The 17549-nt window shown below is 46.3% G+C and overlaps 8 non-coding genes across 8 annotated transcripts; all 8 read left to right on the forward strand.

The window, feature by feature from the left end:
• Nucleotides 1-1079: 1079 nt before the first annotated feature.
• LOC130344006 (U2 spliceosomal RNA) lies at nucleotides 1080-1270 on the forward strand. The gene has a single exon (XR_008883124.1). It is a non-coding gene; the product is annotated as a U2 spliceosomal RNA (small nuclear RNA).
• Nucleotides 1271-3357: 2087 nt separating this feature from the next.
• LOC130344008 (U2 spliceosomal RNA) lies at nucleotides 3358-3548 on the forward strand. Its single transcript, XR_008883125.1, has one exon. It is a non-coding gene; the product is annotated as a U2 spliceosomal RNA (small nuclear RNA).
• A 2099-nt stretch (nucleotides 3549-5647) lies between these two features.
• Nucleotides 5648-5838, forward strand: LOC130344009 (U2 spliceosomal RNA). The gene has a single exon (XR_008883126.1). It is a non-coding gene; the product is annotated as a U2 spliceosomal RNA (small nuclear RNA).
• A 2083-nt stretch (nucleotides 5839-7921) lies between these two features.
• LOC130344010 (U2 spliceosomal RNA) lies at nucleotides 7922-8112 on the forward strand. Its single transcript, XR_008883127.1, has one exon. It is a non-coding gene; the product is annotated as a U2 spliceosomal RNA (small nuclear RNA).
• Nucleotides 8113-10213: 2101 nt separating this feature from the next.
• On the forward strand, nucleotides 10214-10404 carry LOC130344011 (U2 spliceosomal RNA). The gene has a single exon (XR_008883128.1). It is a non-coding gene; the product is annotated as a U2 spliceosomal RNA (small nuclear RNA).
• Nucleotides 10405-12496: 2092 nt separating this feature from the next.
• Nucleotides 12497-12687, forward strand: LOC130344012 (U2 spliceosomal RNA). The gene has a single exon (XR_008883129.1). It is a non-coding gene; the product is annotated as a U2 spliceosomal RNA (small nuclear RNA).
• Nucleotides 12688-14783: 2096 nt separating this feature from the next.
• On the forward strand, nucleotides 14784-14974 carry LOC130344014 (U2 spliceosomal RNA). The gene has a single exon (XR_008883131.1). It is a non-coding gene; the product is annotated as a U2 spliceosomal RNA (small nuclear RNA).
• Nucleotides 14975-17070: 2096 nt separating this feature from the next.
• On the forward strand, nucleotides 17071-17258 carry LOC130343961 (U2 spliceosomal RNA). The gene has a single exon (XR_008883087.1). It is a non-coding gene; the product is annotated as a U2 spliceosomal RNA (small nuclear RNA).
• Nucleotides 17259-17549: the final 291 nt, after the last annotated feature.

The following is a 17549-nucleotide window of genomic DNA, read 5'->3' on the forward strand; positions in this document are numbered from 1 at the left end:
GCATTGCTGCACTGATGGGGTATGCATTAGACGAAAAAAAAGAAGAAAAAGAAGAATAATACGCCCAGAAAAGAGGCGAAAAGGAGAAAAACGTAAAAAAAACGTGAAAAAAAAGTAAGAGGAAGAGAAGGGAAAAAAAGGTGGAAATGGGTTTAAAAGTGATTTCGGCGGAGAAATATATATATATATATATATATATATATATATATATATATATATACGCGCACACACACGTATTCTCCGTTGAGATATTGCAGCCGCTGCTGTGTCCAGGCCCAGGAGCCTTAGCACTGTGCTGTGATGTCACTCAATACCACTGACATCACTAGGTGTAAACAACATCTCTCCTTTGCTGTGTATGTGACTATGGAGCTGTTTGGTGATGTCGTCTATTATGGCCTTCATAGAAGCAACAGGAGATTGTTGCATCCATCTAGAACCCTCAGAACTACAGTGCTATGATGTCACTCACTTCCACAGGCCTTGCAGAGTGTAAACAACAACAACCCAGCTTTGTTGTGTATGCAACCATAGGGATTTGTGATGTCACCTAGAACCTTCACAGCAGCGACAGCTTTATGAGGAGCATCAGCACTGCTCTGCCTGAGCAGAACCATCACCGCCATAGGTTGTCAAATAACCCGGGTTTAACCCACACAGGTAAGTCCAATGGGGTGCAGGCATGTCCTCTATGCTTACAGCTTCCCGTGGGTGTTGGTTTGATACCGTTTGGGGACAGCCAAGGAGGCATCTGCAGGCAACAAAGGTAGGTGTGTGCTTGTGTGTGTGTTTCCTATGCAGATCCTAAGCCCAGTGTCACATGCAAGTAGGAGGAGTAAGAAGGGTTCCTGGCAAATCCGGGTTATGGATTGCATTTAAAAAGGCCCCGTGGGAGTGCAATGGGCCCCTGTCTTGCTGCTTAGCAATAATGGTATGGGTTTAGGTTCTGCTGTGTGTACTGGTGGTTGACTGCCCCCCAGCCCAGAGTGTGCATGGAAAATTGTCTGGCAGCCTCCCTGACAGCAAGCAGTGATAGTGCCCATGAAGGGCACCTTGTTGGGCCCGCCCCTTTCACGGTTATCGCTTCTCGGCCTTTTGGCTAAGATCAAGTGTAGTATCTGTTCTTATCAGTTTAATATCTGATACGTCCCCTATCTGGGGACCATATATTAAATGGATTTTTGAGAACGGGGGCCGATTTCGAAGCTTGCTTCCGTCGCCCTATGCATTGACCCGATATGGCAGTATCTTCGGGTACAGTGCACCACCCCCTTACAGGGTTAAAAAGAAAGATTCCTACTTTCATTGCTACCTGCTTGCTGGCTAGCCAGCTAGCCAGCCCTGTGGGCCTTGCTGCTGCTGCAGCCAAAAAACAAAAGGTGGTGCTGCTGCTGCTTCTGCTGCTTCTGCTTCTGCTTGTGTCTGGCCGCTGTTGGAGCGTCCAGGCACAGGACTTCTGCTGCTGCTGACTAAATGGCCTCCTTAATTGGATCATTTGAGTAGCCAGCACACCTGTGCAGGTAGGGCATGACATGATAGGCAGCTGCCTTGATAGCGGGTGGGTGCTGAATGTTCCTAATTGACAAAATAAGATTAATGCTTATGAAGAAATATAAAATCTCATCCCTTCCCCAATATCGCGCCACACCCCTACCCCTTGATTCCCTGGTTGAACTTGATGGACATATGTCTTTTTTCGACCGTACTAACTATGTAACTATGTAACATAACATGGGGGGGGGGGGGGGGGGTCTCCTGGCTGTTCACACAGGTGTGTCATTGCTGTACATTGACCATGCATTGCTTCTGTGGTATTGCAAAGGCAAAGACAAATGCTTCCAGCCATCCATTGCACTAATGGATTGGTCATCAGCTGGCTGTCTATGTCCCGCATCAATATAGACCAAAGTACAGAGGGTTAGGCTATGCTATTGTGCACCTACCTGATGCATCAGAAGGTGCGAGGCCCTTGCTAAATTCTGTGCACAGACTTTGAGATCTATACTTTAGACTGTATCTAAACCTGCTCCAACATGGACTGACATTCTGGCCTACTTTCAGCCGATGCGACTTGTCTGTCGCTGAACAGTCGCTTTTTATGTATTCAGCACCTATGTATAATGTTGTAAAAATGCTCTAGAAGCTAAAGTCGCAGAAATGTCACACATATTTGGCCTGCAACTTTCTGTGCGACAAATTCAGACAGGAAAAATCAGTATAAATCCTTAGAAAATTATCCCCCAGTGTCTCCATCTGCTGGCGGTATTGAATAAGCACTGCTGCACTGATGGGGTATGCATTAGACGAAAAAAAAGAAGAAAAAGAAGAATAATACGCCCAGAAAAGAGGCGAAAAGGAGAAAAACGTAAAAAAACGTGAAAAAAAAGTAAGAGGAAGAGAAGGGAAAAAAAGGTGGAAATGGGTTTAAAAGTGATTTCGGCGGAGAAATATATATATATATATATATATATATATATATATATATATATATATATATACGCGCACACACACGTATTCTCCGTTGAGATATTGCAGCCGCTGCTGTGTCCAGGCCCAGGAGCCTTAGCACTGTGCTGTGATGTCACTCAATACCACTGACATCACTAGGTGTAAACAACATCTCTCCTTTGCTGTGTATGTGACTATGGAGCTGTTTGGTGATGTCGTCTATTATGGCCTTCATAGAAGCAACAGGAGATTGTTGCATCCATCTAGAACCCTCAGAACTACAGTGCTATGATGTCACTCACTTCCACAGGCCTTGCAGAGTGTAAACAACAACAACCCAGCTTTGTTGTGTATGTAACCATAGGGATTTGTGATGTCACCTAGAACCTTCACAGCAGCGACAGCTTTATGAGGAGCATCAGCACTGCTCTGCCTGAGCAGAACCATCACCGCCATAGGTTGTCAAATAACCCGGGTTTAACCCACACAGGTAAGTCCAATGGGGTGCAGGCATGTCCTCTATGCTTACAGCTTCCCGTGGGTGTTGGTTTGATACCGTTTGGGGACAGCCAAGGAGGCATCTGCAGGCAACAAAGGTAGGTGTGTGCTTGTGTGTGTGTTTCCTATGCAGATCCTAAGCCCAGTGTCACATGCAAGTAGGAGGAGTAAGAAGGGTTCCTGGCAAATCCGGGTTATGGATTGCATTTAAAAAGGCCCCGTGGGAGTGCAATGGGCCCCTGTCTTGCTGCTTAGCAATAATGGTATGGGTTTAGGTTCTGCTGTGTGTACTGGTGGTTGACTGCCCCCCAGCCCAGAGTGTGCATGGAAAATTGTCTGGCAGCCTCCCTGACAGCAAGCAGTGATAGTGCCCATGAAGGGCACCTTGTTGGGCCCGCCCCTTTCACGGTTATCGCTTCTCGGCCTTTTGGCTAAGATCAAGTGTAGTATCTGTTCTTATCAGTTTAATATCTGATACGTCCCCTATCTGGGGACCATATATTAAATGGATTTTTGAGAACGGGGGCCGATTTCGAAGCTTGCTTCCGTCGCCCTATGCATTGACCCGATATGGCAGTATCTTCGGGTACAGTGCACCACCCCCTTACAGGGTTAAAAAGAAAGATTCCTAATTTCATTGCTACCTGCTTGCTGGCTAGCCAGCTAGCCAGCCCTGTGGGCCTTGCTGCTGCTGCAGCCAAAAAACAAAAGGTGGTGCTGCTGCTGCTTCTGCTGCTTCTGCTTCTGCTTGTGTCTGGCCGCTGTTGGAGCGTCCAGGCACAGGACTTCTGCTGCTGCTGACTAAATGGCCTCCTTAATTGGATCATTTGAGTAGCCAGCACACCTGTGCAGGTAGGGCATGACATGATAGGCAGCTGCCTTGATAGCGGGTGGGTGCTGAATGTTCCTAATTGACAAAATAAGATTAATGCTTATGAAGAAATATAAAATCTCATCCCTTCCCCAATATCGCGCCACACCCCTACCCCTTGATTCCCTGGTTGAACTTGATGGACATATGTCTTTTTTCGACCGTACTAACTATGTAACTATGTAACATAACATGGGGGGGGGGGGGGGGGGGGGGTCTCCTGGCTGTTCACACAGGTGTGTCATTGCTGTACATTGACCATGCATTGCTTCTGTGGTATTGCAAAGGCAAAGACAAATGCTTCCAGCCATCCATTGCACTAATGGATTGGTCATCAGCTGGCTGTCTATGTCCCGCATCAATATAGACCAAAGTACAGAGGGTTAGGCTATGCTATTGTGCACCTACCTGATGCATCAGAAGGTGCGAGGCCCTTGCTAAATTCTGTGCACAGACTTTGAGATCTATACTTTAGACTGTATCTAAACCTGCTCCAACATGGACTGACATTCTGGCCTACTTTCAGCCAATGCGACTTGTCTGTCGCTGAACAGTCGCTTTTTATGTATTCAGCACCTATGTATAATGTTGTAAAAATGCTCTAGAAGCTAAAGTCGCAGAAATGTCACACATATTTGGCCTGCAACTTTCTGTGCGACAAATTCAGACAGGAAAAATCAGTATAAATCCTTAGAAAATTATCCCCCAGTGTCTCCATCTGCTGGCGGTATTGAATAAGCACTGCTGCACTGATGGGGTATGCATTAGACGAAAAAAAATAAGAAAAAGAAGAATAATACGCCCAGAAAAGAGGCGAAAAGGAGAAAAACGTAAAAAAACGTGAAAAAAAAGTAAGAGGAAGAGAAGGGAAAAAAAAGGGGAAATGGGTTTAAAAGTGATTTCGGCGGAGAAATATATATATATATATATATATATATATATATATATATATATATACGCGCACACACACACATATATATAAACGTATTCTCCGTTGAGATATTGCAGCCGCTGCTGTGTCCAGGCCCAGGAGCCTTAACACTGTGCTGTGATGTCACTCAATACCACTGACATCACTAGGTGTAAACAACATCTCTCCTTTGCTGTGTATGTGACTATGGAGCTGTTTGGTGATGTCGTCTATTATGGCCTTCATAGAAGCAACAGGAGATTGTTGCATCCATCTAGAACCCTCAGAACTACAGTGCTATGATGTCACTCACTTCCACAGGCCTTGCAGAGTGTAAACAACAACAACCCAGCTTTGTTGTGTATGTAACCATAGGGATTTGTGATGTCACCTAGAACCTTCACAGCAGCGACAGCTTTATGAGGAGCATCAGCACTGCTCTGCCTGAGCAGAACCATCACCGCCATAGGTTGTCAAATAACCCGGGTTTAACCCACACAGGTAAGTCCAATGGGGTGCAGGCATGTCCTCTATGCTTACAGCTTCCCGTGGGTGTTGGTTTGATACCGTTTGGGGACAGCCAAGGAGGCATCTGCAGGCAACAAAGGTAGGTGTGTGCTTGTGTGTGTGTTTCCTATGCAGATCCTAAGCCCAGTGTCACATGCAAGTAGGAGGAGTAAGAAGGGTTCCTGGCAAATCCGGGTTATGGATTGCATTTAAAAAGGCCCCGTGGGAGTGCAATGGGCCCCTGTCTTGCTGCTTAGCAATAATGGTATGGGTTTAGGTTCTGCTGTGTGTACTGGTGGTTGACTGCCCCCCAGCCCAGAGTGTGCATGGAAAATTGTCTGGCAGCCTCCCTGACAGCAAGCAGTGATAGTGCCCATGAAGGGCACCTTGTTGGGCCCGCCCCTTTCACGGTTATCGCTTCTCGGCCTTTTGGCTAAGATCAAGTGTAGTATCTGTTCTTATCAGTTTAATATCTGATACGTCCCCTATCTGGGGACCATATATTAAATGGATTTTTGAGAACGGGGGCCGATTTCGAAGCTTGCTTCCGTCGCCCTATGCATTGACCCGATATGGCAGTATCTTCGGGTACAGTGCACCACCCCCTTACAGGGTTAAAAAGAAAGATTCCTACTTTCATTGCTACCTGCTTGCTGGCTAGCCAGCTAGCCAGCCCTGTGGGCCTTGCTGCTGCTGCAGCCAAAAAACAAAAGGTGGTGCTGCTGCTGCTTCTGATGCTTCTGCTTCTGCTTGTGTCTGGCCGCTGTTGGAGCGTCCAGGCACAGGACTTCTGCTGCTGCTGACTAAATGGCCTCCTTAATTGGATCATTTGAGTAGCCAGCACACCTGTGCAGGTAGGGCATGACATGATAGGCAGCTGCCTTGATAGCGGGTGGGTGCTGAATGTTCCTAATTGACAAAATAAGATTAATGCTTAAGAAGAAATATAAAATCTCATCCCTTCCCCAATATCGCGCCACACCCCTACCCCTTAATTCCCTGGTTGAACTTGATGGACATATGTCTTTTTTCGACCGTACTAACTATGTAACTATGTAACATAACATGGGGGGGGGGGGGGTGTCTCCTGGCTGTTCACACAGGTGTGTCATTGCTGTACATTGACCATGCATTGCTTCTGTGGTATTGCAAAGGCAAAGACAAATGCTTCCAGCCATCCATTGCAGTAATGGATTGGTCATCAGCTGGCTGTCTATGTCCCGCATCAATATAGACCAAAGTACAGAGGGTTAGGCTATGCTATTGTGCACCTACCTGATGCATCAGAAGGTGCGAGGCCCTTGCTAAATTCTGTGCACAGACTTTGAGATCTATACTTTAGACTGTATCTAAACCTGCTCCAACATGGACTGACATTCTGGCCTACTTTCAGCCGATGCGACTTGTCTGTCGCTGAACAGTCGCTTTTTATGTATTCAGCACCTATGTATAATGTTGTAAAAATGCTCTAGAAGCTAAAGTCGCAGAAATGTCACACATATTTGGCCTGCAACTTTCTGTGCGACAAATTCAGACAGGAAAAATCAGTATAAATCCTTAGAAAATTATCCCCCAGTGTCTCCATCTGCTGGCGGTATTGAATAAGCATTGCTGCACTGATGGGGTATGCATTAGACGAAAAAAAAGAAGAAAAAGAAGAATAATACGCCCAGAAAAGAGGCGAAAAGGAGAAAAACGTAAAAAAACGTGAAAAAAAAGTAAGAGGAAGAGAAGGGAAAAAAAGGTGGAAATGGGTTTAAAAGTGATTTCGGCGGAGAAATATATATATATATATATATATATATATATATATACGCGCACACACACACATATATATAAACGTATTCTCCGTTGAGATATTGCAGCCGCTGCTGTGTCCAGGCCCAGGAGCCTTAGCACTGTGCTGTGATGTCACTCAATACCACTGACATCACTAGGTGTAAACAACATCTCTCCTTTGCTGTGTATGTGACTATGGAGCTGTTTGGTGATGTCGTCTATTATGGCCTTCATAGAAGCAACAGGAGATTGTTGCATCCATCTAGAACCCTCAGAACTACAGTGCTATGATGTCACTCACTTCCACAGGCCTTGCAGAGTGTAAACAACAACAACCCAGCTTTGTTGTGTATGTAACCATAGGGATTTGTGATGTCACCTAGAACCTTCACAGCAGCGACAGCTTTATGAGGAGCATCAGCACTGCTCTGCCTGAGCAGAACCATCACCGCCATAGGTTGTCAAATAACCCGGGTTTAACCCACACAGGTAAGTCCAATGGGGTGCAGGCATGTCCTCTATGCTTACAGCTTCCCGTGGGTGTTGGTTTGATACCGTTTGGGGACAGCCAAGGAGGCATCTGCAGGCAACAAAGGTAGGTGTGTGCTTGTGTGTGTGTTTCCTATGCAGATCCTAAGCCCAGTGTCACATGCAAGTAGGAGGAGTAAGAAGGGTTCCTGGCAAATCCGGGTTATGGATTGCATTTAAAAAGGCCCCGTGGGAGTGCAATGGGCCCCTGTCTTGCTGCTTAGCAATAATGGTATGGGTTTAGGTTCTGCTGTGTGTACTGGTGGTTGACTGCCCCCCAGCCCAGAGTGTGCATGGAAAATTGTCTGGCAGCCTCCCTGACAGCAAGCAGTGATAGTGCCCATGAAGGGCACCTTGTTGGGCCCGCCCCTTTCACGGTTATCGCTTCTCGGCCTTTTGGCTAAGATCAAGTGTAGTATCTGTTCTTATCAGTTTAATATCTGATACGTCCCCTATCTGGGGACCATATATTAAATGGATTTTTGAGAACGGGGGCCGATTTCGAAGCTTGCTTCCGTCGCCCTATGCATTGACCCGATATGGCAGTATCTTCGGGTACAGTGCACCACCCCCTTACAGGGTTAAAAAGAAAGATTCCTACTTTCATTGCTACCTGCTTGCTGGCTAGCCAGCTAGCCAGCCCTGTGGGCCTTGCTGCTGCTGCAGCCAAAAAACAAAAGGTGGTGCTGCTGCTGCTTCTGATGCTTCTGCTTCTGCTTGTGTCTGGCCGCTGTTGGAGCGTCCAGGCACAGGACTTCTGCTGCTGCTGACTAAATGGCCTCCTTAATTGGATCATTTGAGTAGCCAGCACACCTGTGCAGGTAGGGCATGACATGATAGGCAGCTGCCTTGATAGCGGGTGGGTGCTGAATGTTCCTAATTGACAAAATAAGATTAATGCTTAAGAAGAAATATAAAATCTCATCCCTTCCCCAATATCGCGCCACACCCCTACCCCTTAATTCCCTGGTTGAACTTGATGGACATATGTCTTTTTTCGACCGTACTAACTATGTAACTATGTAACATAACATGGGGGGGGGGGGGGTGTCTCCTGGCTGTTCACACAGGTGTGTCATTGCTGTACATTGACCATGCATTGCTTCTGTGGTATTGCAAAGGCAAAGACAAATGCTTCCAGCCATCCATTGCAGTAATGGATTGGTCATCAGCTGGCTGTCTATGTCCCGCATCAATATAGACCAAAGTACAGAGGGTTAGGCTATGCTATTGTGCACCTACCTGATGCATCAGAAGGTGCGAGGCCCTTGCTAAATTCTGTGCACAGACTTTGAGATCTATACTTTAGACTGTATCTAAACCTGCTCCAACATGGACTGACATTCTGGCCTACTTTCAGCCGATGCGACTTGTCTGTCGCTGAACAGTCGCTTTTTATGTATTCAGCACCTATGTATAATGTTGTAAAAATGCTCTAGAAGCTAAAGTCGCAGAAATGTCACACATATTTGGCCTGCAACTTTCTGTGCGACAAATTCAGACAGGAAAAATCAGTATAAATCCTTAGAAAATTATCCCCCAGTGTCTCCATCTGCTGGCGGTATTGAATAAGCATTGCTGCACTGATGGGGTATGCATTAGACGAAAAAAAAGAAGAAAAAGAAGAATAATACGCCCAGAAAAGAGGCGAAAAGGAGAAAAACGTAAAAAAACGTGAAAAAAAAGTAAGAGGAAGAGAAGGGAAAAAAAGGTGGAAATGGGTTTAAAAGTGATTTCGGCGGAGAAATATATATATATATATATATATATATATATATATATATATATATATATATATACGCGCACACACACACATATATATAAACGTATTCTCCGTTGAGATATTGCAGCCGCTGCTGTGTCCAGGCCCAGGAGCCTTAGCACTGTGCTGTGATGTCACTCAATACCACTGACATCACTAGGTGTAAACAACATCTCTCCTTTGCTGTGTATGTGACTATGGAGCTGTTTGGTGATGTCGTCTATTATGGCCTTCATAGAAGCAACAGGAGATTGTTGCATCCATCTAGAACCCTCAGAACTACAGTGCTATGATGTCACTCACTTCCACAGGCCTTGCAGAGTGTAAACAACAACAACCCAGCTTTGTTGTGTATGTAACCATAGGGATTTGTGATGTCACCTAGAACCTTCACAGCAGCGACAGCTTTATGAGGAGCATCAGCACTGCTCTGCCTGAGCAGAACCATCACCGCCATAGGTTGTCAAATAACCCGGGTTTAACCCACACAGGTAAGTCCAATGGGGTGCAGGCATGTCCTCTATGCTTACAGCTTCCCGTGGGTGTTGGTTTGATACCGTTTGGGGACAGCCAAGGAGGCATCTGCAGGCAACAAAGGTAGGTGTGTGCTTGTGTGTGTGTTTCCTATGCAGATCCTAAGCCCAGTGTCACATGCAAGTAGGAGGAGTAAGAAGGGTTCCTGGCAAATCCGGGTTATGGATTGCATTTAAAAAGGCCCCGTGGGAGTGCAATGGGCCCCTGTCTTGCTGCTTAGCAATAATGGTATGGGTTTAGGTTCTGCTGTGTGTACTGGTGGTTGACTGCCCCCCAGCCCAGAGTGTGCATGGAAAATTGTCTGGCAGCCTCCCTGACAGCAAGCAGTGATAGTGCCCATGAAGGGCACCTTGTTGGGCCCGCCCCTTTCACGGTTATCGCTTCTCGGCCTTTTGGCTAAGATCAAGTGTAGTATCTGTTCTTATCAGTTTAATATCTGATACGTCCCCTATCTGGGGACCATATATTAAATGGATTTTTGAGAACGGGGGCCGATTTCGAAGCTTGCTTCCGTCGCCCTATGCATTGACCCGATATGGCAGTATCTTCGGGTACAGTGCACCACCCCCTTACAGGGTTAAAAAGAAAGATTCCTACTTTCATTGCTACCTGCTTGCTGGCTAGCCAGCTAGCCAGCCCTGTGGGCCTTGCTGCTGCTGCAGCCAAAAAACAAAAGGTGGTGCTGCTGCTGCTTCTGATGCTTCTGCTTCTGCTTGTGTCTGGCCGCTGTTGGAGCGTCCAGGCACAGGACTTCTGCTGCTGCTGACTAAATGGCCTCCTTAATTGGATCATTTGAGTAGCCAGCACACCTGTGCAGGTAGGGCATGACATGATAGGCAGCTGCCTTGATAGCGGGTGGGTGCTGAATGTTCCTAATTGACAAAATAAGATTAATGCTTAAGAAGAAATATAAAATCTCATCCCTTCCCCAATATCGCGCCACACCCCTACCCCTTAATTCCCTGGTTGAACTTGATGGACATATGTCTTTTTTCGACCGTACTAACTATGTAACTATGTAACATAACATGGGGGGGGGGGGGGGTGTCTCCTGGCTGTTCACACAGGTGTGTCATTGCTGTACATTGACCATGCATTGCTTCTGTGGTATTGCAAAGGCAAAGACAAATGCTTCCAGCCATCCATTGCAGTAATGGATTGGTCATCAGCTGGCTGTCTATGTCCCGCATCAATATAGACCAAAGTACAGAGGGTTAGGCTATGCTATTGTGCACCTACCTGATGCATCAGAAGGTGCGAGGCCCTTGCTAAATTCTGTGCACAGACTTTGAGATCTATACTTTAGACTGTATCTAAACCTGCTCCAACATGGACTGACATTCTGGCCTACTTTCAGCCGATGCGACTTGTCTGTCGCTGAACAGTCGCTTTTTATGTATTCAGCACCTATGTATAATGTTGTAAAAATGCTCTAGAAGCTAAAGTCGCAGAAATGTCACACATATTTGGCCTGCAACTTTCTGTGCGACAAATTCAGACAGGAAAAATCAGTATAAATCCTTAGAAAATTATCCCCCAGTGTCTCCATCTGCTGGCGGTATTGAATAAGCATTGCTGCACTGATGGGGTATGCATTAGACGAAAAAAAAGAAGAAAAAGAAGAATAATACGCCCAGAAAAGAGGCGAAAAGGAGAAAAACGTAAAAAAACGTGAAAAAAAAGTAAGAGGAAGAGAAGGGAAAAAAAGGTGGAAATGGGTTTAAAAGTGATTTCGGCGGAGAAATATATATATATATATATATATATATATATATATATATATATACGCGCACACACACACATATATATAAACGTATTCTCCGTTGAGATATTGCAGCCGCTGCTGTGTCCAGGCCCAGGAGCCTTAGCACTGTGCTGTGATGTCACTCAATACCACTGACATCACTAGGTGTAAACAACATCTCTCCTTTGCTGTGTATGTGACTATGGAGCTGTTTGGTGATGTCGTCTATTATGGCCTTCATAGAAGCAACAGGAGATTGTTGCATCCATCTAGAACCCTCAGAACTACAGTGCTATGATGTCACTCACTTCCACAGGCCTTGCAGAGTGTAAACAACAACAACCCAGCTTTGTTGTGTATGTAACCATAGGGATTTGTGATGTCACCTAGAACCTTCACAGCAGCGACAGCTTTATGAGGAGCATCAGCACTGCTCTGCCTGAGCAGAACCATCACCGCCATAGGTTGTCAAATAACCCGGGTTTAACCCACACAGGTAAGTCCAATGGGGTGCAGGCATGTCCTCTATGCTTACAGCTTCCCGTGGGTGTTGGTTTGATACCGTTTGGGGACAGCCAAGGAGGCATCTGCAGGCAACAAAGGTAGGTGTGTGCTTGTGTGTGTGTTTCCTATGCAGATCCTAAGCCCAGTGTCACATGCAAGTAGGAGGAGTAAGAAGGGTTCCTGGCAAATCCGGGTTATGGATTGCATTTAAAAAGGCCCCGTGGGAGTGCAATGGGCCCCTGTCTTGCTGCTTAGCAATAATGGTATGGGTTTAGGTTCTGCTGTGTGTACTGGTGGTTGACTGCCCCCCAGCCCAGAGTGTGCATGGAAAATTGTCTGGCAGCCTCCCTGACAGCAAGCAGTGATAGTGCCCATGAAGGGCACCTTGTTGGGCCCGCCCCTTTCACGGTTATCGCTTCTCGGCCTTTTGGCTAAGATCAAGTGTAGTATCTGTTCTTATCAGTTTAATATCTGATACGTCCCCTATCTGGGGACCATATATTAAATGGATTTTTGAGAACGGGGGCCGATTTCGAAGCTTGCTTCCGTCGCCCTATGCATTGACCCGATATGGCAGTATCTTCGGGTACAGTGCACCACCCCCTTACAGGGTTAAAAAGAAAGATTCCTACTTTCATTGCTACCTGCTTGCTGGCTAGCCAGCTAGCCAGCCCTGTGGGCCTTGCTGCTGCTGCAGCCAAAAAACAAAAGGTGGTGCTGCTGCTGCTTCTGATGCTTCTGCTTCTGCTTGTGTCTGGCCGCTGTTGGAGCGTCCAGGCACAGGACTTCTGCTGCTGCTGACTAAATGGCCTCCTTAATTGGATCATTTGAGTAGCCAGCACACCTGTGCAGGTAGGGCATGACATGATAGGCAGCTGCCTTGATAGCGGGTGGGTGCTGAATGTTCCTAATTGACAAAATAAGATTAATGCTTATGAAGAAATATAAAATCTCATCCCTTCCCCAATATCGCGCCACACCCCTACCCCTTAATTCCCTGGTTGAACTTGATGGACATATGTCTTTTTTCGACCGTACTTACTATGTAACTATGTAACATAACATGGGGGGGGGGGGGTCTCCTGGCTGTTCACACAGGTGTGTCATTGCTGTACATTGACCATGCATTGCTTCTGTGGTATTGCAAAGGCAAAGACAAATGCTTCCAGCCATCCATTGCACTAATGGATTGGTCATCAGCTGGCTGTCTATGTCCCGCATCAATATAGACCAAAGTACAGAGGGTTAGGCTATGCTATTGTGCACCTACCTGATGCATCAGAAGGTGCGAGGCCCTTGCTAAATTCTGTGCACAGACTTTGAGATCTATACTTTAGACTGTATCTAAACCTGCTCCAACATGGACTGACATTCTGGCCTACTTTCAGCCGATGCGACTTGTCTGTCGCTGAACAGTCGCTTTTTATGTATTCAGCACCTATGTATAATGTTGTAAAAATGCTCTAGAAGCTAAAGTCGCAGAAATGTCACACATATTTGGCCTGCAACTTTCTGTGCGACAAATTCAGACAGGAAAAATCAGTATAAATCCTTAGAAAATTATCCCCCAGTGTCTCCATCTGCTGGCGGTATTGAATAAGCATTGCTGCACTGATGGGGTATGCATTAGACGAAAAAAAAGAAGAAAAAGAAGAATAATACGCCCAGAAAAGAGGCGAAAAGGAGAAAAACGTAAAAAAACGTGAAAAAAAAGTAAGAGGAAGAGAAGGGAAAAAAAGGTGGAAATGGGTTTAAAAGTGATTTCGGCGGAGAAATATATATATATATATATATATATATATATATATATATATATATATATACACGCGCACACACACACATATATATAAACGTATTCTCCGTTGAGATATTGCAGCCGCTGCTGTGTCCAGGCCCAGGAGCCTTAGCACTGTGCTGTGATGTCACTCAATACCACTGACATCACTAGGTGTAAACAACATCTCTCCTTTGCTGTGTATGTGACTATGGAGCTGTTTGGTGATGTCGTCTATTATGGCCTTCATAGAAGCAACAGGAGATTGTTGCATCCATCTAGAACCCTCAGAACTACAGTGCTATGATGTCACTCACTTCCACAGGCCTTGCAGAGTGTAAACAACAACAACCCAGCTTTGTTGTGTATGTAACCATAGGGATTTGTGATGTCACCTAGAACCTTCACAGCAGCGACAGCTTTATGAGGAGCATCAGCACTGCTCTGCCTGAGCAGAACCATCACCGCCATAGGTTGTCAAATAACCCGGGTTTAACCCACACAGGTAAGTCCAATGGGGTGCAGGCATGTCCTCTATGCTTACAGCTTCCCGTGGGTGTTGGTTTGATACCGTTTGGGGACAGCCAAGGAGGCATCTGCAGGCAACAAAGGTAGGTGTGTGCTTGTGTGTGTGTTTCCTATGCAGATCCTAAGCCCAGTGTCACATGCAAGTAGGAGGAGTAAGAAGGGTTCCTGGCAAATCCGGGTTATGGATTGCATTTAAAAAGGCCCCGTGGGAGTGCAATGGGCCCCTGTCTTGCTGCTTAGCAATAATGGTATGGGTTTAGGTTCTGCTGTGTGTACTGGTGGTTGACTGCCCCCCAGCCCAGAGTGTGCATGGAAAATTGTCTGGCAGCCTCCCTGACAGCAAGCAGTGATAGTGCCCATGAAGGGCACCTTGTTGGGCCCGCCCCTTTCACGGTTATCGCTTCTCGGCCTTTTGGCTAAGATCAAGTGTAGTATCTGTTCTTATCAGTTTAATATCTGATACGTCCCCTATCTGGGGACCATATATTAAATGGATTTTTGAGAACGGGGGCCGATTTCGAAGCTTGCTTCCGTCGCCCTATGCATTGACCCGATATGGCAGTATCTTCGGGTACAGTGCACCACCCCCTTACAGGGTTAAAAAGAAAGATTCCTACTTTCATTGCTACCTGCTTGCTGGCTAGCCAGCTAGCCAGCCCTGTGGGCCTTGCTGCTGCTGCAGCCAAAAAACAAAAGGTGGTGCTGCTGCTGCTTCTGATGCTTCTGCTTCTGCTTGTGTCTGGCCGCTGTTGGAGCGTCCAGGCACAGGACTTCTGCTGCTGCTGACTAAATGGCCTCCTTAATTGGATCATTTGAGTAGCCAGCACACCTGTGCAGGTAGGGCATGACATGATAGGCAGCTGCCTTGATAGCGGGTGGGTGCTGAATGTTCCTAATTGACAAAATAAGATTAATGCTTATGAAGAAATATAAAATCTCATCCCTTCCCCAATATCGCGCCACACCCCTACCCCTTAATTCCCTGGTTGAACTTGATGGACATATGTCTTTTTTCGACCGTACTTACTATGTAACTATGTAACATAACATGGGGGGGGGGGGGTCTCCTGGCTGTTCACACAGGTGTGTCATTGCTGTACATTGACCATGCATTGCTTCTGTGGTATTGCAAAGGCAAAGACAAATGCTTCCAGCCATCCATTGCACTAATGGATTGGTCATCAGCTGGCTGTCTATGTCCCGCATCAATATAGACCAAAGTACAGAGGGTTAGGCTATGCTATTGTGCACCTACCTGATGCATCAGAAGGTGCGAGGCCCTTGCTAAATTCTGTGCACAGACTTTGAGATCTATACTTTAGACTGTATCTAAACCTGCTCCAACATGGACTGACATTCTGGCCTACTTTCAGCCGATGCGACTTGTCTGTCGCTGAACAGTCGCTTTTTATGTATTCAGCACCTATGTATAATGTTGTAAAAATGCTCTAGAAGCTAAAGTCGCAGAAATGTCACACATATTTGGCCTGCAACTTTCTGTGCGACAAATTCAGACAGGAAAAATCAGTATAAATCCTTAGAAAATTATCCCCCAGTGTCTCCATCTGCTGGCGGTATTGAATAAGCATTGCTGCACTGATGGGGTATGCATTAGACGAAAAAAAAGAAGAAAAAGAAGAATAATACGCCCAGAAAAGAGGCGAAAAGGAGAAAAACGTAAAAAAACGTGAAAAAAAAGTAAGAGGAAGAGAAGGGAAAAAAAGGTGGAAATGGGTTTAAAAGTGATTTCGGCGGAGAAATATATATATATATATATATATATATATATATATATATATATATATATACACGCGCACACACACACATATATATAAACGTATTCTCCGTTGAGATATTGCAGCCGCTGCTGTGTCCAGGCCCAGGAGCCTTAGCACTGTGCTGTGATGTCACTCAATACCACTGACATCACTAGGTGTAAACAACATCTCTCCTTTGCTGTGTATGTGACTATGGAGCTGTTTGGTGATGTCGTCTATTATGGCCTTCATAGAAGCAACAGGAGATTGTTGCATCCATCTAGAACCCTCAGAACTACAGTGCTATGATGTCACTCACTTCCACAGGCCTTGCAGAGTGTAAACAACAACAACCCAGCTTTGTTGTGTATGTAACCATAGGGATTTGTGATGTCACCTAGAACCTTCACAGCAGCGACAGCTTTATGAGGAGCATCAGCACTGCTCTGCCTGAGCAGAACCATCACCGCCATAGGTTGTCAAATAACCCGGGTTTAACCCACACAGGTAAGTCCAATGGGGTGCAGGCATGTCCTCTATGCTTACAGCTTCCCGTGGGTGTTGGTTTGATACCGTTTGGGGACAGCCAAGGAGGCATCTGCAGGCAACAAAGGTAGGTGTGTGCTTGTGTGTGTGTTTCCTATGCAGATCCTAAGCCCAGTGTCACATGCAAGTAGGAGGAGTAAGAAGGGTTCCTGGCAAATCCGGGTTATGGATTGCATTTAAAAAGGCCCCGTGGGAGTGCAATGGGCCCCTGTCTTGCTGCTTAGCAATAATGGTATGGGTTTAGGTTCTGCTGTGTGTACTGGTGGTTGACTGCCCCCCAGCCCAGAGTGTGCATGGAAAATTGTCTGGCAGCCTCCCTGACAGCAAGCAGTGATAGTGCCCATGAAGGGCACCTTGTTGGGCCCGCCCCTTTCACGGTTATCGCTTCTCGGCCTTTTGGCTAAGATCAAGTGTAGTATCTGTTCTTATCAGTTTTTCATGCCGGTGGACAGTAACGCCGGTATGGGGCTGGTGGGGATGGGTGCTGCATGGAGGATGCAGGTGTACCAGGGCTTTCCGGGGCTGGTTCTGAGGAATCAGCTCGACGGCTGCCCCGATGTGACCTGTTCCCTCCGGGTCTCGCCATGAGGCTGAGAGGGTCTAGAGCCGAGGTACTTTTGTGCCTCGGGGAGTGGTGACCCCGAGGTGCCGAAACTCACTGGGAGGATAGACTCACTGAGTTGAAGCACGGGCACCATAATCTCTTCACCTTGTGGCACTCACCTCTTGATTCCCGGCCTTCTGGCTAGGATCAGAGAAATTTTTATAGATCCGGCCGGATGTCCGGGCAGTATATCTGCACACATTCACTTATTTATTTCTTTTTTGTCTCACTGTGTCACTTTTTGCGTGTTGTGTG

This window comes from Hyla sarda, unplaced genomic scaffold (genome assembly GCF_029499605.1).
Source record: "Hyla sarda isolate aHylSar1 unplaced genomic scaffold, aHylSar1.hap1 scaffold_698, whole genome shotgun sequence".
Classification (NCBI taxonomy): Eukaryota; Metazoa; Chordata; class Amphibia; order Anura; family Hylidae; genus Hyla; species Hyla sarda.